Raw genomic sequence first — 25,164 nt, forward strand, 5'->3', positions numbered from 1 at the left:
CCAGAATGATTGCTAGAATGTGACAACAGTGTGTGCAGTGTTGGATACTCCAGAATGATTGTTAGAATGTGGCAAAAGTGTGTGCAGTGTTGGATACTCTAGAAAGATTGTCAGAATGTGACAACAGTGTGTGCAGTGTTGGATACTCTAGAATGATTGTTATAATGTGACAACAGTGTGTGCAATGTTGGATACTCCAGAATGATTGTTAGAACATGACAGCAGAGTGTGCAGTGCTGCATTCTCCAGAATGATTGTTAGAATGTGACAACAGCATGTGCAGTGTTGGATACTCCAGAATGATTGTTAGAATGTGACATCAGAGTGTGCAGTGTTGGATACTCCCAAATGATTGTTAGAATGTGACAACAGCGTGTGCAGTGTTGGATACTCCAGAATGATTGTTAGAACATGACATCAGAGTGTGCAGTGTTGGATACTCCAGAATGATTGTTAGAATGTGACAACAGTGTGTGCAGTGTTGGATACTCCAGAATGATTGCTAGAACATGACAAAAGCGTGTGCAGTGTTGGATACTCTAGAATGATTGTTAGAATGTGACAATAGTGTGTGGAATGTTGGATACTCCAGAATGATTGTTAGAACGTGACATCAGAGTGTGCAATGTTGGATAATCCAGAATGATTGTTAGAATGTAACATCAGAGTGTGCAATGTTGGAAACTCCAGAATGATTGTTAGAATGTGACATCAGAGTGTGCAGTGTTGGATACTCCAGAATGATTGTTAGAACATGACATCAGAGTGTGCAGTGTTGGATACTCCAGAATGATTGTTAGAATGTGACAATAGCGTGTGCAGTGTTGGATACTCCAGAATGATTGTTAGAACGTGACAACAGCATGTGCAATGTTGGATACTCTAGAATGATTGTTAGAATGTGACAACAGTGTATGCAATGCTTGGATACTCCAGAATGATTATTAGAACGTGACATTAGAGTGTGCAGTGTTGGATACTGCAGAATTAATGTTAGAACGTGACATCAGAGTGTGCAATGTTGGATACTCCAGAATGATTGTTAGAACATGACATCAGAGTGTGCAGTGTTGGATACTCCAGAATGATTGTTAGAATGTGACATCAGAGTGTTCAGTGTCTGATACTCCAGATTGATCGTTAGAACGTGACAACAGTGTGTGCAGTGTTGGATACTCCAGAATGATTGTTAGAACGTGACATCAGAGTATGCAATGTTGGATACTCCAGAATGATTGTTAGAATGTGACAACAGCATGCGCAGTGTTGGATACTCCAGTAAAATTGTTAGAATGTGACAAAAGTGTGTGCAGTGTTGGGTACTCCAGAATGATTGTTAGAACATGACATCAGAGTGTGCAATGTTGGATACTCCAGAATAATTTTTAGAATGTGACAACAGCGTGTGCAATGTTGGATACTCCAGAATGATTGTTAGAATGTGACATCAGAGTGTTTAATGTTGGATACTCCAGAATGATTGTTAGAATGTGACAACAGCGTGTTCAGTGTTGGATACTCCAGAATGATTGTTAGAATGTGACAACAGCGTGTGCAGTGTTAAATACTCCTGAATGATTGTTAGAACATGACAACAGTGTGTGCAGTGTTGGATACTCCAGAATGATTGTTAGAACGTGACATCAGAGTGTGCAATGTTGGATACTCTAGAATAATTGTTAGAATGTGACAACAGCATGTGCAGTGTTGGATACTCCAGAATGATAGTTAGAACGTGACAACAGTGTGTGCAGTGTTGGATACTCCAGAATGATTCTTAGAATGTGACATCAAAGTGTGCAATGTTGGATATTCCAGAATGATTGTTAGAACATGACAGCAGCGTGTACAGTGTTGGATACTCCAGAATGATTGTTAGAATGGGACAACAGTGTTTGCAGTGTTGGATACTCCAGAATGATTGTTAGAATGGGACAACAGTGTGTGCAATGTTGGATACTCCAGAATGATTGTTAGAATGGGACATCAGAGTGTGCAATGTTGGATACTCCAGAATGATTGTTAGATCGTGACATCAGAGTGTGCAGTGTTGGATACTCCAGAATGATTGTTAGAACGTGACAACAATGTGTGCAGTGTTGGATACTCCAGAATTATTGTTAGAACATGACATCAGAGTGTGCAATGTTGGTTCCCTTTTAAGGGCTTAGAGTTAGAGATCCTCATTGGCTACCCATCTACCATTTACAAACTTCCACTTTCTTCATGAAGGTAGGCTTAGTCAGATGGATTGAGTGAAACAAAGTATACCTAGGAAGGTGCAGAAAAAACATAAATGTGCCACACTACTGCAGCTGACAGCTGCAAGGCCTTCTCTAAGGGAAGTGAATGAAGATTACCTTTCATTGGTAACTAAAGGGTATCCCTGGAGGTCTTTTATTCAAAAACTCATAAACTAATGAAGGAAATGGTATAACTGGAATAAAAAAAAAAACTGTTGTCCCTCTTATAAATAACAATGTTTTCAATTAATTAGGCCTGCATGGTGACAGCCCTGGACCTACTCCTCTGCTGCGTCATTTGAATGACATCATGGTGGATACTTTTTTGAGACCTCTGACCCAGTTGCTTCAATAAGGTAGGATTATTTTTTTTTTACATGTTTACTGAATTAGCACTTAAGACATAGGCAAACATTCATGTATATAAAAGAAAACAAACATGTTAATGTTCATAGCTACAAACATTATACAACACATACCTTCTTTTATACAATTATCTAATTCAACATTACATAAATTATTCAATTCCTTCTGTCCCTTAAACCTCACTCCTCCTCCCAAACATTATTCTGCATGGATTGTTCCCACAATTCCCATTTTTCCTATGTAATTTGCTCCTGTCCTTTTCTAAAGATCCCACTTCCAGTTCTTTCATCTCTGTTACTATAGTGACCACTTTAAATTCAGCTGGTTAAGGCTTTTATCTAATTTTCTAGTAAGTGCATTTTGGCAGCCACCAGACAAACTCTGTAAGGCCTTACTATGTTTAGGCAGTTCAGATCCTGCTGTATCCTGCCACAAAAATATATCTATTTGCACACCCAATAAGTTTGACAGAGTACTCTGTAGGGAATTTTTTAAATCTGCCAACCCATTACACTCCCAAAACACATTTCTACTTACCTCCGTTTTCCCATCACACCTCCAACATTTTCCATCCACATGAGGAAAACTTCTTTGGGGTTTGTTTGGGGTATAAAATATCTATGTAAATACTTCTAAGCAAAAAAAATCCAAATTTTCAAAACATTGTTGCATACTTGGGAGCCATACACATCTTCCTATTTTTCCTTGTGAATTGCTTATCCAGTCTCTCTCTCTCTCTCTCCAATCTTTTCTAACCTCCTCTGATCGATGCATATAGTTATCATGCAATATTTTATATGCCCTACTAATTATCGCTTTTTTAACAGCAGCTTTTGTTTTAGACCCAACTAAAATCTCAACCTGGGCAGATCTTTTATTTAGGATTGCCAGTTCTCTTTCACTTTGAAGGTAGGATTAATTATGTAATTCTTCCCCCCCCCCAAAATAAAATAGCTTGGCCATGTACAACTTGCATGATAGACATTGGAATGGCAGATTGGGGGGGGGTAAATCCAACTTAGCATCCTTTATTCTGTCCCAAAACGAGGATTCCACATTACTTGACAAGTATGGCAAAAAGAACTGTTCTTTCTCAAGCCTCGCAGTATGGCTCTGAATTTCCAGGTCAGTATTAACAGTTAGCAAGGCTCTGTCCTAAAGCAGATGTCAGAGGTCATTTAGAGTTTTCCTGACATTATCATGAATAACTTGAGTATATAAACCAAATAAATGTGCAAGTAAGTTAGAAGGCAAAAAGGCTACATGTAGCTATGGTTCTACAGATGCTGCTCTAAGGCCAGCTGCTTCAGGAGGGGCCTTGTCCCACAGTATCAGGTTAAGGAAAGTACAGTTGTGTATACTTACCATAAATGTAGATGTTCGAGTGTATTCACTGTTGCAGTCATCACACTTGGGTTATCCTGCCAGGGGTAGCCCTCAGTCAGCCCAAATACCAGAGGCTTAGTATTTCTGAGTCAGTTGCTGTTGCTTCAGTACTGACGTCACATCGTCAAGGGTATAAAAACAGGCAGCCAATCCCATTACATCAGTTTTTCTTGCCTCAAATGTCAGGAGCCCCCAAATAGGGAGCTTAGTTATGGTGGAAAAACACCACCAGTAGAAAGTAAATACCATTAACCCTGTAAAGAGTGAGGAATAGAGCGACAGAGAGACAAGGGGGCTGGAGGGTTGGAAACCAGGACTGCAACAGTGAATACACTTGAACATCTACATTTATGGTAAGTGTACACAACTGTACTATGTTCTTTGTGTTTCACTGTTGCAGTCATCACACTTGAGTTGATTCCCAAAGCTGAAGAATGGGTGGAGGCAGTCAAGAAGAGATGGGGCTGGCTAGTATTCCCTGCAGGACTGCGGTTGCAAACCCCTACCTGGATTTGGAAAAGATAGGCAGGTGGTAATGTTTGGTGAAGGGATGAACAGAACTCCAAATAGCAGCTTCCAGAATGTCCCTGGTAGGGACTCCTCTGAGAAAGGCTGTAGAGGTTGAAGTTGCCCTAGTGGAATGCATTCTGACTCCTATGGTGTTTTAACAGAAATGGATACAGTATGCTATCCATTTGGAGATGGTTTGTTTTGATATGGCCTTGACCTCTGCCTCTGGTGCAAAGCTGACCAGTAGCTGGTCAGGATTTTCTAAAGGGCTTAGTCCTATCAAACTAGAATCTGAGCTGTCTGTGCACATCTAAAGAGTGCAGGATCCTTTCCCCCTTATTTTGAGGATTAGGGAAAAAGTTGGGCAAATGGATAGATTGGTTGAGAGCCACACTGGACACCACTTTAGGCATGAAAGTTGGGTTAGTCTTGAGGGAGACCCTGTCTGCATGAAAAATAATGAAGGGTTCCACAGCCATAAGTATTTGTAGCTCAGACACTCTTCTAGCTGAAGTGATGGCCAGAAGCAAGGCTGTTTTCCAAGAGAGAAATTTTAACTCTGCTGATGCTGCAGGATCAAACAGGGGTAGTGTGAGCTTTTCCAACACAAAGTTAAGGTCCTAACCAGGGGTAGGGACTTTTCTTGGTGGCCTTAAGTTGTTAGCCCCTCACAGGAACTGCTTGATGAGAGGGTGAGAGAAGAGAGGTGGCTCAATACTGTAATGAGCAGAGATGGCAGAGGCATGGATCTTAATGGAGGAGAAGGAGAGGCCTCTGTGGAGTAGGTCCGCTAGGTAATCCAGGATGAGAGGTAAGGAGGGCTGTACTGGGTCAGCTCCTTTAGTCTGGATCCAGGAACAATACCTTTTCCACTTGTCAGCACAGGATTTTCTAGTATTAGGTTGTCTGGCTTTACATATGACATCCAGCACCTGCTTGCTTAGGCTGGCCACTGGAGGAGAAGTCTGCAAGGTTCAGGGTCTGCAACTGTGGATGCAAGAACTGTCCCTCCTGCTGAGTCAGGAGAGTTGGGATCTGTGGTAGGTGCCATGGGGGCACTGGTGACAGACTGCGCAGTAGTGGGTACCAGTGTCAGTGTGGCCAGTCAGGGGCAATCAGGATTGCCCTTGGTCTTTCCTCCCTTATGTTGAGTAATACTCTTGTAAGAAGAGGAGAGGTAGAGGGGGAAATGCATAGATTGAGAGGTTTGCCCACTGGAAGGATAGGGCATCCACTTTCCAAGCCTTGCTGTGAGGTACCCTGGTGCAGAATTTGCTGAGCTAGTGGTTGTAGGGGGAGGCAAATAGGTCCACTGTCAGAGTATCCCATTTCTGGGTCACAAGGCTGAAGGTGTTGTGGTTTAATTGCCACTTGTGTGGGTATAGGAGATTTCTGCTTAATTTGTCTGCCAGAAAGTTTTGGCTGCCTGGCAGGAATTGAGCTTGCAGGTGAATATGCATGGCTGAGGCCATGTTCCACTGGGTCATGCTTAGCCTGCAGAGTGGGTAAGAGTGGGTTCCCTTCTGCTTGTTTATGTACCACATCATTGTGGTGTTGTCAGTTTTGATTAGTAAGGGCCCCGGTGAGAGTATGGATCTGAAAGCTGTCAGAGTGTGCTAAACAGCTAGCATCTCTTTTTGGTTGATGTGCAGATGAATTTGATTTGGGCTCCAGTGGCCCTGAATGCACCTGCTGTCCAGATGTGCACCCCAGGCATAATCTGATGCATCTGTGGTTAGGGTCTGGGCAGCATGGGTTTGTGTAAAGGGAAGCCCCTTGTTGTGGCTGCATGCTGCTGCCCACCAAAGAAACTCTTTCCTTAGACAAGGTATCATAGGTTTGATAGTTTCCAGGTCCTGAGAATGTTGGCACCTAAGGCTTTTTAAATACCATTGAAGTTTCCTCATATGCAGTCTGGCATGTGGAATTAGTAGAATGCAGGAGGCCATGAACCCTAGAACCTGCAGGATTTTCCTTGAGGATAACTGGGTTCTGGTGGTCATTTGAGTGAAGCAGCCTGTCAGATAGGCTTGTTTTTCTGGAGTAAGGAATGCCATCTGGGATGCTGTGTCCAAGCTTGCTCCCAGGAATGCAATTTTTTGACTGGGGACTAGTTTGGATTTCTGGTCATTGATAGTGTGCCCCAGGGAGGTTAGAAGGTCCTTTACAAATGTCAGGTGCTGCAACAGCTTTTCCTGACTGTCTGCCTGAATTAGGCAATCATCCAAGTAGGGGTAAATTTGAATATTTCTCTGTCTGCAATAGACAATGGCTGGAGCCAGGCATTTTGTAAAAACTCTGGGAGCAGTGGATAAGCCAAAGGGAAGTGCAGAGAACTGATAATGCATAGATCCTGCTCTGAAACATAGATATTTCCTGCAGGAGTCCCTTATTGGGATGTGCAGATAGGCCTCCTTTAGGTCTAGGGTGGCTAACCAGGCATCTTTGAACAGTATAGGGAGAAGCTGCTGTAGGGTAAGCATTTTGTATTTTGGTACCACCAGGAAGGTGTTTAGAATGGACAGATCTAAGACTGGGCACCAGCTGCCCTCTTTTATGGGTACCAGGAAAAGTCTGGAATAAAAACCTTGGCCTATCTGTTCTGCAGGAACAGGCTGAATTGCCCTTATGGAAAGCAGGGACTGAATTTGGTTTTGTGCCTCTGCCTACTGGTTTGGAGGAAGGTCTGGGAAGCCTTTTGGGGTTGGCAGTGTGTGGAAATAAAATTTGTACCCCTGGGATACTACGTTGAGGACCCATCAATTGTTGGTGATGGAGGTCCAGTTTTTTGCATGGTGGGCACATTTTCCTCATAGGGGCACGAGCAATTGGGCAGAGGTGAGGGGTGGAGTTGAGAAGTTATTGTGAATTCTTTCATTAAGGGGTTGGCTTAGCACTCCCTGCTTTAGAAGTGGAGGTACTCTATTGCTTAGATCTCTGCATACCCTGAGACTGTAATCTGGGGGGGTCTATTTCCCCTGGGTCTAGTTTGAGATGTCCTTGAGGGTGCTGGAAAGGACCATTGTTTTGAGGGGCAATGCCTACTAAATCTTAGAGGCTGCACTTGCAAAAAATCTTTGACTGTCTGCATAGACTTGGCCTTTTCTTCCATCTTTTTTAAAACCTCTTCTGCTTTCATGCCAAACAGATTGTCCTTGTTCAGAGGAGCATCCAATAATTTTGATTTGACATGGTCTGGCAAGGTTTGCTCCTTAAGCCAGGCATGCCTTCTAAGTACAGAACCTGTGACTGCTGCTCTGCAAGATGCTTCTAGGGCGTCAGACCCACATTGCAGGGTATGCTTGTTGACTTGGCTTGCTGAATGCATAAGCTCCTGTAATTCTTTATTTTCTGCACAGTCAGAAAAGGTAGATAATTTAATATTAACCCACAACCATTTGCACCATAGTCACAGCAACATACCAGTACCCCAAATGACTCTAGACTAGAATGACTGTTTGAACAAACATATCCTGATTGCCAGTCTCACACTACACCGACATATACTGGCCCAACTCACTGTCTACTGGGAATCCTGAGGTGTTAGAAGACATTTCCCAGTCTGCCCCTGCAAACATATACACCTGATAGACCACCAGCAACTGTAGCAGCATGCACAGTCAGATGGAAAAGGATCTATAACACTCATAACTGCTGATACCAAGAAAGCCACACTGTTAGACAAAAAAAACTTCTATCAACACCTTCAGTAAGAACACCAGAACAAACCTCAAAAATTTTGAGCAGGCATAAACAAACTGCTCCACCCTGGCCAAACCTTCCCCACCCCCTCAACTTGTGACCTTAAAACTCCAGAGGAAATAACTAACATCATTAACAATTTATTTACCAAAACCATCCAATCACTAGCTAGCCAACTATCCCCCAACAGTTCCTTTCAAAACTCCTCCACAACCACTACCCCACTCCCTTTCACCTTCCAACCTGTTATCTATATCCACCATCTGATCTCTAATTAACAAACTAAAGCCCACTACCCTGGCAGCTGATCTCCTCCCACCAGAATATTTACAAAGAGGGGCAGATGCCATTGCATACCCTGTCTCAATCATAATAAACCGCACCTTGACTGAAGCCACTATCCCCTCTGTCTGGAAGGTTTCCTATGTCATTCCCCTTCATAAAGCAGGGAATTCTTTAGACCTCTTAAACATCCGACCAATAGCCATACTATCACCACTGGCCAAAATTATGGAAAAGTGCATCCACAACCAATTAATGCATTATCTCACCCAAAATAAAGTATTGGCCAACTCTCAGCATGGTTTTAGACCACACCACACCATATCAGCCATATCCTTCTCTAACTCTATCAACATCAACTGAAACAATAAAAAACTTACCTCTGCTCTCTTCCTAGATCTTTCTAAGGCCTTTGATATGGTCAATCACCAACTGCTTCTCTGTAACCTGAAGGAACTGTCACTAAATAGTAGCTCTACTAAATGGTTCCAATCTTACCTGTCTGATAGACAATAAGCAGTTTTATGGCAGAATACCCTATCCACACGTCTACCCATTACTCTAGGAGTCCCCCAAAGTTTCATACTAGGACCACTACTCTTCTCAGTCTTTATCAGTGACCTACCCACCATCACTCCCAAGGCCACCTGCATCCAATATGTGGACAACTCTACTTTAATATGTACTGCCTCCTCCTCCACTGAGCTTATGACCCTAACCCAGAATAATTTAAATGATGTAGAAAATGGTTTGCAAACTGTCAGCTTCTATTAAACCCCAACAAAACTAAACTGCTCATCTTTTCCTCCACCTGCAAATCCACCTCACTATTCTTTACTATAAGTTCCAACAATGGCACAGTTATATCCCAGATACTCACACAAAACTCCTGGGCGTCACAGTCGATAACGCCCTAAAATATGATATCCATGCCAATCAAGCCATCAAATCTGTCAACAAAAAACTGGGCTCCCTATACAGGATCAAACCCTTCCTCACTCCTTTTGCAAGAACCACTATCGCTCGGTCCCACCTACTTTCTACCCTCCTCTATGCCTTCCCCCTCTTCACTAACCTGAACCAAGCCACCCTTACCAAACTTGCTAGTTGTTACAACAATATTGCTAGATTTGCTACAGGTGCTACTTCTAGGACCCACCATTGTATCAACCTAACTCAACTAGGATGGCTGGAGTAGCCCAGTCTTCTCCGATACAACCAACTTGTATTAACCCACAAAATACTATATCAACCCAAAAAAACACCAGGACTAAATAAGATCATCAAGCCATACAGCAACCTGAGGTCACTACACTCTGCTGACAAACTGCTGGTACAAACAACTAAGAGCATAAATGTGGCTTGGGACTCTCTAGTCACCAACTCAGTAGGCAAAACTTAGAATATGCTACCTGCCAAACTTACTCACCAATCCTCCTTAACCCAGTTCAAAAAAAGCCTCAAACTACACTTCCAACAGCATTGGCAATGTCCCTGCTTAAACCCTGAATAATCATCACCCGCTGTTCCTGCAAACCCTCTCTAAGCATTACAATCATATACTCTAATAAGTGTATGAATTTGTGATGGGACTTAGCCCATAACCGCATGTATTGTTGTCTGAAACTGAAGCCGTATGATTTTTGATGTTGTCTACTATGTTTTAATAAGTTTATAACCCTACTGAAACTGCATATTATACTTATCTCTAAATGTTTCTGTTGTTCCTAATATATTTGTACTCTGCTTTCTGGAGCTTTTCTCCCCGGTCTTCAGCTGAAAATGGACATATATCCAGTTGGACTTTCCCAGTAAACAAATGTAAAATAAAAATAAATAAATAAATAAATAAAATACTTTCCCTACTCAGCCCAACAAACATTTAGACACAACACTGCTACACAATCTTGGCAGTCTGTTAACAATGGTCAGACATGCATAACACTCAACTGTACAGATTTCCACAGAATGTCCAGGGTGTGGGACCATATTTATGGCCACTGCCACATACCACTTCCAGGAGTCTGTTGGGTTGGGAGGGTGGCCTAATGGTTAAGGTGTTTGCCTTAAAAACACAAGGTGCAGGGTTTGAGTCTCACAAGGGATAATTGGCTAGGCTTAAAATGGCTCGCAAGGGCAGTTAGCCTAGTACTAATCTATGAATCTATGAATCTAAGTCACTGCGATGATACCAGGAGTGCAGTCATTAAATAATGATATACCATACCTCTGAACCTCTTACTGCAAGACATTTGGACAAAGCATGACATACTTGGGGGACAGGGGGCCGGAAATAGGGACATGTCTCACATAATGGTATTACAAACTAAAACAGTTGCTGGTGTTACAGGGTTTTGTAACATAACATCCCTGAAGGATATGATGCCTGAAACACTAATGGATGTCAACATTTACTGACTACAATCCTCACATTATCCTACTGATTTCACAAAAACAGAAGTTGCCTGAGGAATAGACCAAACATAAGAGGCGAACCTCTGGGCAGTCTGTGGAAATCTGGACAGTTGAGTGGTATGTCAGAGACATATCACTGTCAGATGTCAAGTCACACAGAAAATGCATGTCGAGACAAAACCCTGTTTATCTAGCAATCCTCTATGTGCATAACACCCAATTCTGGAGCTTTGCCCTCCATGTTGTTGGGCTGTCTCCACATGTCTTGTCCTGAAAGGTATTTCCACCTACTGTGTGTGAAGCTGTAGACCCCACATCTGCATAATGTCCTCCACACAGGCAAGGAAAAGGGGCAAGGCCCACATGAAGGACTTAATTTTAACACTGTGTTGCTATGGCATTAGCAAATGAAAAGACAACACAGCTGCTCTGGATGCAAGTAGCAAGTGAGAGACACCGATTGATGCACAGGCCTTCACCTGCACATGAGCATTACCTACAGAAGGCAAGATGTTGCCTATACAACACAGGTCTGAACCCATTTACACAAAGACAGACTGCAACAACACAAACCTAACCATTTGCATTGTTCTGGGGAAACTCTTCAGCACTATAACAAATATCTCAATCATGTAAGCTTGTAAGGGAATGCAGATGGGGGGATGCAATAATGTCAAATAGAACATTAAACACTAGGTCAAAACAAGACCTGCTGGACTCACATGCTGCTCTCCAGCACCTATGGCCATTCCTGCTTGCCCTGTCTGCATTGACAAGGATCACATCTCTGGCCCCTGAGTCACCCCAGCAAAGGTCAGCTCATGTATGACTACTACTGGAGTATCTGCTGTCCAGTGCTGAGTATGACACTGCTAGGCCAGCTACCTGGGATGTTGTAATTATTCATATGTCACCTGTGAATGCTACTATGATATATATGCTTGTCTTACAAATGTAAGAGACTTATATAGGGTATGTGCATAGTACACAACAGGTGTAGAAGTGTGTGTTGAACTGTATGTGATATACTGAGCCCAAACCTGACAACTTTCCAGAGTTTTGCAGACTGACCACATGTCTGCCTCATATTTGTAGTCAATGCCTCATACAGTTGTGTATTGTCTGGCACATCACTGACAACTCATTAAAGACTGAAGTCATAACATAATAGCATACATTTGATTATCATATGTCATATCCTGCAGAATAGACCTGTGTATGCGACACCATCTTTGCTAGCATCTAAGTGTGTTTCAGCTAGATTCATAAAGTGACACTATTTTCTGGCCTTTGCCCACCAGTGATGTGTGCCTTTGTGCAGATGTCTTGCTCTAACAGAAGCTAGGTGTCTTAGCATGAAACCCATGTCAATGCAAGCATACCTTGTCCTGTAGGATGCCGACATTTGTGCAGTCACTGACACCTGCTTTGTAGTTGTGGAGAGCACACTAACCTTGCCAGTTTACTCATCCCATCATACATTTAGACCCCAAATGGAGGGGCGCAAAGCCACAGGAGGTGGTGTGTTGAGCATTATCATACACATACACACCTCCAGGATGGAGGCCTGCACAGCCACAGGAGGTGGTGTGTTGAGCATTATCATACACATACACACCTCCAGGATGGAGGCCTGCACAGCCACAGGAGGTGGTGTGTTTAGCATTATCATACACATACACACCTCCAGGATGGAGGCCTGCACAGCCACAGGAGGTGGTGTGTTGAGCATTATCATACACATACACACCTCCAGGCGGGCCAAACTGTATGATGCATGGGAGACATCCCAAGTGCAGTTAACTGTTGACAAAACACCTACTCAAACCATAGCTAACTACAGGCCTCCAACCATGACTATGGACACCCACCACACCTATTGGGACCTGCTGGAATCTGTCAGGATTCAATCATCTACCCTGCTCTTGGGTGACTTAACTACCCAACCATAGTGTGCATGACCTATGCTACCTGAACATGAATGCACAGAGATACCTCAGCTTTGTCAATGGCAATGCAGTGGATCAGCTGGTCAACACTCCTATTACAGGTGGAAATATCCTGTACCTGGTCCTAACCAACATGAGTAGCCACTGTAGCACTCCTACAGTCATCCTCCTTGGTAAGAGCTGACCACATAGCCATCACAGATCAGGTCACCATTTCCCCTGCCCCCCCCCCCTTTACAGGGTCAAACAAAATTAACTTTACATAAATTACTATAAATCTCCTCAGAGCAGGTAAAAGTAGCTTTATAGCCAACATCCCATCAGTTGGAACTAGCAGTAGTGTCCAGGTCCACATCACAATACTATGGGGGCACCTACATAGCTGTATGGACTCAGCAATACCTGACAGGACAGCATCATCTCCCTCAAGGTAGGTAAACATCTGTGGTGGACAGCAGCAATACACAAATACCATAACAGGTGTAAATGATTGCTGGACAGGACCAAGAAGAACAGGTTCCTTATTGGAAGCAATGTCACCTTAGTCTGCACAAGCAAATAAGGTCACAGGTGACTTACCCTAAGGCTATCTTTGAGTGAAAATTGGAGACATCCACTAAGGCCAATCACTAGGCCTTCCGCACATGTGTCTGTAATCCCAAAGGCAACGCACAAATCTGCTCTGTAGTGGTGGTCAATAACACCACATACACATACGGCATAGATATAGGCAACTAGCTGCAGACAGGTGAAGTGTAAACATCACCCCCCTGTCCTCCCATTGGTGCACATATGCATGCACAGCACCTGCCTTCTCCCCTCATCATCAGGAAGCAGGTCTGTAATTCCCTCTGAAAGGCAACAAACAGAAGTCTCCATAGGCCTGGTACCATCCCTGGCTGCATCGGCATTGGCTCTCAGATCCATTCTGCACTGTAGTCAACCAAAGCCTGAGCACTGCTGTGATCCCATCTGCACAGAGGACAGCCATTGTCACCCCTCTACACAAAGGCAGAGTAATCCACTGACCCAGCCAATTATATGCATATCAGCCTAACTAGCCTGCTCTGCAAGGACATGGAAGGCAATATCAAGGACATTATGAACAGGGACATTGGCAACATCAAAATGCCAGAATCCCCACAGCTTAGTATTGTTAAAGGGAGATTAGGCTTTTAAACCTGGTTGACCTCTCTGAAGTGGTCTACAAACACAAGGATGAGGGGAAGATGGTGAACAATGCCTACCGTCACCTAGCCCAATTCTCTCACAATAATCCCCAGGCAGCCAGGATACATATGCCTACACAGCTAGGCATCAATCTGTATGTTACCAGATGGGTAGTTTACTGGCCCAATGATAGTACCCACTCGGTCAAAGTAGTGGAACCCACCTCTAGTAGTAGAGTTTTCCAAAGCAGTGTACTCCAAGGATTGGTCTGGGGGCCTCTACTGTTTGAGATATACATATCTGAGGTACAGGACAAAAGCGGTGGTCTAGGGCTGACCAGGTGTACAGATGCTTGCAAGCTGGCCACTGTCTTAAATGCCCCTACTGATGTGAGCATCCCCCAAGACGCCTTCACCCACTTAATGATTGGTGCAAGATGTATGCCTGCAAACTGAATGCAAGGAGAGGCATCATTCCCCCTGCTGTGGCAGATGTCATCCACACTAACTATGACATCATCCACACTAAGTATGACAGTAATAATGTATTGAGCATGCAATCAGGTGTAAGGTGACTTGTGCACCAATGTTGGTAGCAACCTGACAGTTTCCCACCATGTGGGGACCATTGTATGGAAGGCCATCTACATGACCCACCTCACACATATGGGTATGTCATCCAGGAACAAGGAGGCCACAATATCGCTGTACTCCACCCTTATCAGACACATTACCAAGTATAATGACTCTTGGTATATACTTTGCCAAGCAAATGCAGTAGTTGCAGAGACCACAGAGGTTCCTGACCAGGCAAATCCAGGGTCTGTAACACCTATTCAATACAGGTAGGCTGAAATCCCTGTCCCTGTACTCAGTCTCTTACAGACTGAGCATAGGTGACCTGTGTCTGGCATACAGTGCCATTTCCAAACCAGTATTGATGGTGTTTCTGCATGTCTGTAAGACAAACCCCACTCACACATCATGCATGCAAGGCCCTCACCTGATCTGTGACATGCATAGGACTTGTTGGCAGGATAGTGTAGTGTCCCACACAATACACTGTCGGTAAAATGCACTCCCTCCCCATGTCTAGCAGAGCATGTGTATAGCCCTCTTGAAGAAGCTGAACAACTGCATGGGAAATGGATGAGACACCCCTGGGATCCCGCAGATGTACCAGCTGGACAGGGGAAACAGGTGTTGGCTTGGAAGGGACATGTGCAAAAGTCTGGGCCAGGCTTATGAGAGCATCAGGACCAATAGCCTGGTATCATCTTATGAGATTATGCACCCAGTACTTTACATGTTTCCTGTATGTATTGCAGACTGTCCTGCAATGTTTCAGGAAATAAATCCCGGTGAGTCTGAACTGTGTAGGTACTGCAGTGATAGTGTATAGTCTTGTCCCTTCATCAGTTATCATCACATATCCTTACACCTTGTCATTGTGTGTGGTCTGTATAACAGTAAGTCAGCTCTTACAGTACGTGCATATGCACTTGGTGACACTGTATAGGTTCATGGGTTCATAGGTAGCTACTAGGCTATCGGCCCTAGGGCCTATACAAGCCCAGTCATAACAATTCCCTGGTTATTGCTTCCCACAAATATTTATCTCACTCCAATAGCTTTGGTCTTGTCTACAATTACTATTCTGCTACTAGGCCCATCACACAGTAGGATTTGTCAGCCTTTGTTGTGGACCTTATAGTAGCAGTGAAAGAGATGGACTGCAGCAGGCAGAACTACCGTAAAGTCTGCCCTGAAGGGCCCATAGGTATCACAGCTGTGCCAGACTGTACCAGGAGTGTCTGTTTGTGTGTGTGTGTGTGTGTGTGTGTGTGTGTGTGTGTGTGTGTGTGTGTGTGTGTGTGTGTGTGTGTGTGTGTGTGTGTGTGTGTGTGTGTGTGTGTGTGTGTGTGTGTGTGTGTGTGTGTGTGTGTGTGTGTGTGTGTCTGTGTGTGTGTTTGTGTATCGGCAAACATAATACTGCAGGGTATTAATTCACATATGTTATCTTCCCCTCGCAGGTGAACACAGGGGTTGGTGTCCCAGGGTTGGTGTTCCACCCCTTATAACCTGATGTCAGTGTCTTAGCGGACTCCCATGATGATGGTGGTCATAGTGAAGCACTGGTGGGGTTGTCGGTGCCTGAATCTGTGCCATTGTTTGGTATCCAACTTTCACCCACCATGTCCCCACACACAGTCAGTATGCCCACACATGCCCAGTCCCCAGCAGCCATGGATAATGGACAGGTTAAGGGTGGTGGCATGGAACAGGCTAGTGTGTTGGGTATGGTGAGTGAGTGTAGACACCAGCCATAAGCAACGATCGGCGGGGTCACACACAGGCAGATGGACAGAGATGCTCGACAAAGGACTTCTGCCCATCAAGGTCCTGTCACAAGTGCCACAGCAGGTGTCACAAGATACATGTTATGGTCCATCATGGAGGCAAAGGAATGTATTGACTGCAACACCAGACAGATGCTTGGGGTTATGAATGCAGCGCTCCCTGCCATGTATGATGACCTCCACGGCATTTGTGATGCCATACATCATCTTGCCGATGGTGTGGATAGACAGTGGGGTGAGAAATTGTCACTGCTCAACCATGCAATGTCTGTGCTTGAGCATGTGGTGGGAGGAGGGCATCAACCAAGTGGATGTAGGTCAACAACATGATCAGCTGTGAGTCCATGTGGACATGTACATTCACAGTCCCATAGTGGCAGTACCAACAGCACTACCAAAGGGAGGGTCCTGTCCACACAACACTGGAGCAGGCTATAGGTAACTTGTTCTGGCCAGTCCTATCAGGGATACAGATCCAGCAGATAGCAGTCATTATCAGAAAGTAGTACTGCATCTGTCCTTGGGCCTGGCAGTGCCAGTGATACTCCTGGCAGAACCAGTTACTGCATCCTTGCCAGGAGATGTTGAACCATACATCCTGCCATGTAGAGTCGATGGCTGTCCAACATAGCCCTGTGTCAGGCATCCACATCGCTTGATGGTGTGCAGACAAACACTCACACATCACTATCACAGGCCAGTCACCACCAGACATGCACAGCACCTCTGCATGACCCAGTTGAACATCACCCCTCCTCACACACATACACACACACACACACACACACACACACACACACACACACACACACACACACACACACACACACACACAAACATGTCAACCATATGGCCCAGCATAGGCCTCTGACAATCCAACACCACACCCTGTGCATGTACTTGTGCCACAACCCTGTTATCCATACCATCAATGCATGGACATGCTCATATGGGTCTGATGCACAGAGTGACTATGGTACAGTGTACCAATGTCATGCTGTGTAAGGTGCTGTCTGCTGGCAGTAGTTATGGATACACATTGAGGTGTATGCACCTTGTTAGCCATGATGCACTATTGCTGTTAGTACTGCTGACTGACTGTAGTGTCATGTATTGTATTCTAGTAGTGTTCCATGTGTCTACGTGTCTGCCAGCTGTGGGCCTACTGACAGTAGCAATGATGAGTAAGGTGGAGTAAAAACATAGTGACCTTGTCATAGCCAAGGTACAGCTGTACATGTACATGTTTACCAGGTGTGTTTACATGCAACAGTGTGTGAGGGACAACTGTGGCAGACAGTGTGACCTTGCATACATAGCCATGACAAAGCCACCTAGCCTTCATACATGTCATCTGGATGTTCTGTAGGACTGCAGGCTTACACATACAGAGGAGGTTACTTGAGTACTGGCACTAGGCCCCTCACAAGCTTAGCCTTTACTTTAACTGCAACAGATTCAGCTATCAACACCTGTTGTCCTTGCCATTTCTGTCACATCCACTCAACCCCCATGTAGTTGATGAAGGTATGCCTGGTACTGTGTATGACAGGTTTTGGGTATGTATTCTTGACACAGGTCAGCCTGTGTTAGTCTAACCTGACAATCACCAGCATGTGTGTCTGCTATCTCAATGCATGTCTGGCTTCTTGTGCTGGTAGTGCACATAGAGTCATAGTCCTGTACATGGGGCAGCTGACAAATGGCTGAGCATAGCCCCTACCTGCACAGTCTTACGAACGATAGCACTAGATACATAACACAGATAACACAGTGGTACTGTAGTGTGATAATGTCTCCCACACTACAGTAGCGCTAGATACATAACACAGATAGTACAGTGGTACTGTAGTGTGGCAGTGTCTGCCAAACTACAGTAGCGCTAGATACAGAACACATCACAGCAGTACTGTAGTGTGGCAGTGTCTAACATTACTATTGAAGTGGGTAACAATTGCAGGGGCTGTTAGGATTGCCAATGGTGGGTTCAAAGGCACTTAACATGTTAAAGCCATATCTGACACACACACACACACACACACACACACACACACACACACACACACACACACACACACATATGCACACGGCTGCATGGGGACATGCATTGAGACACACCTGCACATGGAGATGACACTTATCAGAGTAAATTACCTACCCATCCCTTAATGTACAATACACAGTGATACAACCATTGCACCACAGTGGCTTGGTGTTAGAAACTGTGTAACTGTGCTTGTACCATGGATGACATCTGTATGGGCTGGCAATATGTTGGCAATGGGGAAGTTCACAGGGTAGAAGAAGCACACAAAATGGTATAGCCATCACATACACACACTGAAGACAGCCACAGGGGCTGTGCACACAGAAACACATACACAGTTGCCAATAGACATATTAGTAACCCTACATATCAACTTGTATGTACTATAGTGCTGCGTACACATGACGTGGTCCACATAGATTATATGCCTGGGACATAACACGCAACCTCTTACAACAGGTAATATTGTGAATGCCTTCATGGATGGTGGGATAACCCACCAGACATAGTAATTGGTCTTGTCTACTGCTCTTACAAAACTGCGCCAGTGATAGAGTGATAGACTTTGTATCAGCATGATGTGTCAGTCAGGTACAATGTCTGATGCTGGCATCTGTGTCAGTATGGTAACTGTGACATATCTGGTAATGATTTCACAGGAATGCTCATTGTCACAGGACACAGACCACATATAGGTTGCAAACATGGGGATACCCCATGTACATCTGTAGAGATGACTGGTATGGGCTGTATAGTGTTACATGGTGCATGTGAGGCAGATGCCATTAACAGGGTCTTTAAAGTAATGTCATGGGTAGGGGGTCAACAGGCCTTAAAATTGTATAAGCTACACACACAACAGCCACAGGGGATATGCTTCACACACACACACACACACACACACACACACACACACACACACACACACACACACACACACACACACTACTATAGTTTTCTGTATTGAAATTAGAACCCCTACCTATCTAAGCATTTCCACTATAGTATTATGCAGTTATTGCACACACCACAGAGCTTAGGGGGCTGAGAAGTGTATACAGGTGCACCTAAGGTGAATGACATCAGCAGGCCTTGTAAAGTAGGGCAATGGGACAGGTACTGGGTGGTATACATCTCAAAATGTTATAACCCACACCCCCAGAGGATATGATTCACACACACACACACACACACACACACACACACACACACACACACACACACACACACACGGTGTGAGTCTCTCTCTCACACACACACACACACACACACACACACACACACACACACACACACACACACACACACACACACACACACACACAGTATCACAGTTGTCAGTATTGAGTTTAGATCCCCTACCTATCTAGTCATGTATACTGCAGTTTTATGTAGTTGTCACATGCACCACAGAGCTTACAAGGCTGAGTACTGTCCATAGGTCCAAAACATACACTGTGAAGCAGTAGGAAACAGTTTCAGTCAGCCAAACTTTTCAGTCCAAGCTGTTTTTATTCTTCCAACATACAAAGACACAGACTGAGTGCTTTCATCCCCTAAACTGGGGACTCATCAGAATCTGATGAAAAGAGATGCTGATGAAGTCCCCAGTTTAGGGGATGAAAGCACTCAGTCTGTGTCTTTATATGCTGGAAGAATAAAAACAGCTTGGACTGAAGAGTTTGGCTGACTGAAAGTGTTTCCTACTGCTTCACAGTGTATGTTTTGGACTTTTTTAGTTATGTTTTACACTGTGGTTACTTTTGTTTTTTTATTTGTGGTATTTTTTGAGTAACCTAAGCAGTATGGACTCTTTGGATGATATACCTCCCCTTTTTTCACGTGTTCACAGGGAGATTCTGATGAAGTCCCCATTTTATGGGATGAAAGCACTCAGTCTGTGTCTTTATATATTGGAAGAATAAAAACAGCTTGGACTGAAGAGTTTGGCTGACTGAATGTGTTTCCTAATGCTTTACAGTGTATGTTTTGGACTTTTTAGTTATATTTTACACTGTGGTTACTTTTTGTTTTTTTATTCATTGTCCAAAGGTACTTCTAAGGGCAATGACATCAGCAGGACTGCTAAAGTAGGGTACTGGGAAGTGTTGTGGGTGGGAAGGTCCTCAAAATGCTTCTGTCTACAAACATGCACACTTACAAACTCTTGTACATACACTTATACACACACCCACAGATTTACCAGACCTGATAAGAGATCCCTGCCTATCTAGTTATTTGTATTACAGTGTTACACAGTTATTGCACAAGCTACAGAGGTTACAGGGCTGACAAGTGCACAAAGGTACTTCTAAGGTGAATGACATCAGCAGGACTGCAAAGGTTGGGCACTGGGATCTGTACTGGGTGGGAAAGTCCTCAAAATATTTCAGCCTACAAACACACATGCACACACACACACACACACACACACACACACACACACACACACACACACACACACACACACACACACACACACACACACACACATATTTGCTAGAACTGGGAATAGAACCCGTGCTTATCTAGTTATTTCTACTATACTGTTACATAGTTATTGCGTGCGCCACTGAGTTTAGAGGGCTGGGTCTGTGCAAAGGTACTTCTAAGGGGAATGACATCAGCAGGACTGCTAAAGTAGAGCACTGGGAAGTATTATGGGTGGGAAAGTCCTCAAAATACATTATCCTATAAACATACACGCTTACACACACTTGCCAGAACTGGGAATAAAACCCACACCTATCTAGTTATTTGTACTATACTGTTACATAGTTATTGCATGTGCCATAGAGCTTATAGGGCTGGGGCTGTGCAAAGGTGCTTTTAAGGGGATTGACATCAGCAGGACTGCTAAAATGGGGCACTGAAAAATGTACAGGATGAGAATGGCCTAAAACTGTTACACTTACAAACACACATGCACACACACACACACACACACACACACACACACACACACACACACACACACACACATACACACACTGTCACGACTGAGATTAGAACCTCTACCTGTCTAGTAATTTCTAATATAGTGTTACACAGTTACACAGTTATCGCACATGCTATGGAGCTTATAGGGCTGATAGGTGTCCAATGGTACACGTGAATGACAACAGCAGATCTTGTGAAGTAGGGCAATGGGAAGTGTACTGAGTGGGAACAGCCCCCTAATACTTAGACCTACAGACACACACACACACACACACATGCACACACACACACACACACACACACACACACACACACACACACACACACACAGATGATGTGATATTTTAACCCCCACCTCAGTACTATTACACAATGGAGCTCACTTTCATGCTGGCACGTGCGACTAGTTACAACCGGTATGCCACTGCCCGCAGCAGGACATCACTCTATGCCATTCAGGGTATCCATGTGTGTGACTCACTCTGTGTGTGTCCCCTGTCTCTCTCTCTCTCTCTCTCTCACTGCCTGTGTCTCTTTTCCCCACATCTATGTGTGTGTATGCTTGATATATTGTTAGCTGTTGCCCATATATATGTCTGTGTATCACGCGGTACAGATGCAGATATATCACATATGGGTCAACTACATCTAGCTGAGGGCAATCCTGTCTGATGGGTGTGTGTAGGGACAGTTAAAGTGTACATAGCTGTCTGTATGCAAAGACATATATGCATAATACAGTTATATAGTCTGATGTGGGGTCCAACATGGCCTGTGGTTCTCTAAGTGTAGGACCATGCCCAGTGTGACCTTTTATAGTGATAGTGGGACTCCATTCCAAAGATAGGTGTACTCCGGTCCAGGGTTTTATGTGCTACAGCCATATCTCTCAAACGTAAACAGGACTTTTCTAGGGGTACTGGGTTTGTTTTAGCAGAAATTTTCTGACATATCTGAAGTCTGACACTGCAATGTATTTTGTCATTACCTAGTGACAGATATCCTCAGATCAGCACAGTGCTTTACCATAGGGATACAAGATGTATGATGTACAGACCAATATTATGAGCCTGACTGTATACATTCCTGCCCAAAAAGGCCAGTTGAGAGCTGTGGCTACAGCTGGTTGACTAGTGAAGCTGTGTAAATAGTCCAGCAACTTGGTGATATACTGGCTGGGGATCTCCTGCTTATGAGGTATTCTTCTTACCTGAAAGGTCATATTCTGGTGTGGCCATACTTCTCAACTGTACATATCTTGGCAGAATGTCCATGTGTTTGTCTATAGGTTTTGTCAAGTCTACATAAACTTGTGTTTTTATGCAAGCTAGTTGCATATAATTGAAGATTGACATTACAAAATAATGACAGATATTAGTGTTTCAGACTTCATAAACTTCAGACAATTCCTCCTAATGCAAAACCCCTTTTCCTACCAACTTTTTCAGTATGTAAGGGCAATATTTACAACACGTGACTATCATTGTGCCTTTGTCCTACCTTTATTTATGACCTTGTCCAGATGTCTTTCTGTCAGAGGCTGGGAGGTAAGGGTGTGGATACAGAGTGCATTCTACTGTGCAAAAATGTCCATTATATGTGTAGTATATTCCACATAGAAACACAAAAAAACTTCGAAAAGTTCCACAAACTAGGAAAACAATAAGTGAATCCAACGAAGCACAGCCACAAGGTAAAATCCAAGATCCTTTACTTGTAAACGTTTTCGTGTACAAAATTACATACGCTTCCTCAGACAAGTTACTTTGGAACTTCTTGTGAGTTTAAATACACTCACATACACAAGTAATTGTTTAATTTAATTAATTAAACAATCAATCAATAAACACATCCATTCAGCTTTACTAAAAGGACAACTATTTCATAGTTAAATATAACAAATATTTAAACAAACGATAAAATTTATATATGAATTGAAAAGTTATTATATATACAAATTGTCACTTAAAGAAATTTCTTTTTTTAAAAAATTCACATAGGAAAAATACCTATAAAAAATTCCTTTAATAACAAAATCCTTTAATAATAAATTCATTAATAATAAATAATAAATAATAATAAATTCAGCGAGTTGAACAAAAAGCGCAGCTATAATCAAGTATATACATATTTAGATATAAATAATATAAATAAATAAATAAAATATGCATTGATGCCCTACACAGCCTGATGTTTGTTCATATAAATAGTCAAGTGCATTCTACCAACCTATTATTTATTCTATCCAAATAATCCTATTAATCAAGTTTAACCATTCTCATTCAAGAGGCCTAAACACATGAAAAATAACTAATTATTATTTTTAAATTATTCATTATTATTATCATTGTTTAGAGGTTTACCTATTAAGAGCTTTTTGCTTTAACAGACATTTAATGGAACACGTCCCATTAATCCCTGGGTACACATATGCATTTGTTTTAAGTTGCCATAGCAGCTCGCTTTCTTCCAATTTGAGGTACCATGGCCCACCTCTATGATTAATTTCTACTTTTTGGACAACATTGAACAAAAAACTATGATTGTTATTTTCCATAATATGTTTTGCTAGGGCATTAGATATAACTCCTTTAGAGATTGCGTACATATGTTCATAAATGCGTTGTTTCAAATGGCGTTCGGTTTTCCCAAAATAGAACGCAGGGCATAGTGTACAGGTGGCAAGGTACACTACGCCTTGACTGAAACAATCGCATCTATGATTAATATAATATCTCACTCCTCTAACGGAGAAGGTAGTTCCAGTTTTTATGTACTTACAATAGCCACAATGTCCACACTTGAACATGCCTTTATTTGCCCTATATGTTCTAAGAGGAAATTCAAATAATGTTTTTAATGAAGGCGCCTTTTTATATACCACCACTGGTTTCGTTCCTAAATTTGTATTTGAATGCAGGCTTTGTGTTAAGAATTCCCAGTTGTTGTTCAATATACGACGGGTATCTACTGCTAATTCATTATATTGAGTAAGGAAACTGGTGTTATAATTAATGTTGACCTGTCCCCTCTCTATATTAATGGAATCATCTCCTAAAGCCATTTCACGTGTTGCATCTGAAACCAAAATTTCATTGTTTGTCTTGAGAATGGGACCCAATAGACCATTATATCTCTTCAATTCTACTTCACGAATAATCCGATTAACTAGTCTACCAGGGTAGCCTCTGTTTTTAAACATACCTGCCAAAAGGCTACATTCCTCTCTGAAACTGGTGTCCTCTGAACACATTCGAGAGGCACATACAATCTGGCCTTTAACAACCCCTCTTTTTTGAAACAAGGGGTGGGAGCTAGAAAAATGTAAGAAAGAATTGCTATAATGAGGTTTCCTATAAATACATGTAGTAAATTTCTCCTTTTCGATGTCTTTTTTTATTAAAATATCCAAAAAATTAATTGATACCTCATCATAATTATAAGTAAATTTCAGAAATGGAACAAAGGAGTTCATCAACTCAATCAATTGTATAGCTTCTTCTTTACTTCCCTTAACAATCATCAAAATATCGTCTTGGTACCTTGTGTACCAAATGACTGTATCCTTATATAATTGATGTAAAAATAAATAAGTGTGCTCCCAAAAAGCCATGACGGAGTTTGCAAAGGTTCCTCCACATGGGGAACCCATTGCTACTCCAGTCACCTGCAAGTACAGCTCTTTTTTAAACATGAAAAAATTGTTGTTTAAAACCAATTCTAATAGCCCAACAATTAAGTCTATGTCTTCACCTGGGAGATGCTTACTAAGTAAAAAATCCCTGACCCAGTTAG

The sequence above is a fragment of the Protopterus annectens genome, chromosome 16.part0 (assembly GCF_019279795.1).
Source record: "Protopterus annectens isolate FY-2018-M chromosome 16.part0, PAN1.0, whole genome shotgun sequence".
NCBI classification, from domain to species: domain Eukaryota; kingdom Metazoa; phylum Chordata; order Ceratodontiformes; family Protopteridae; genus Protopterus; species Protopterus annectens.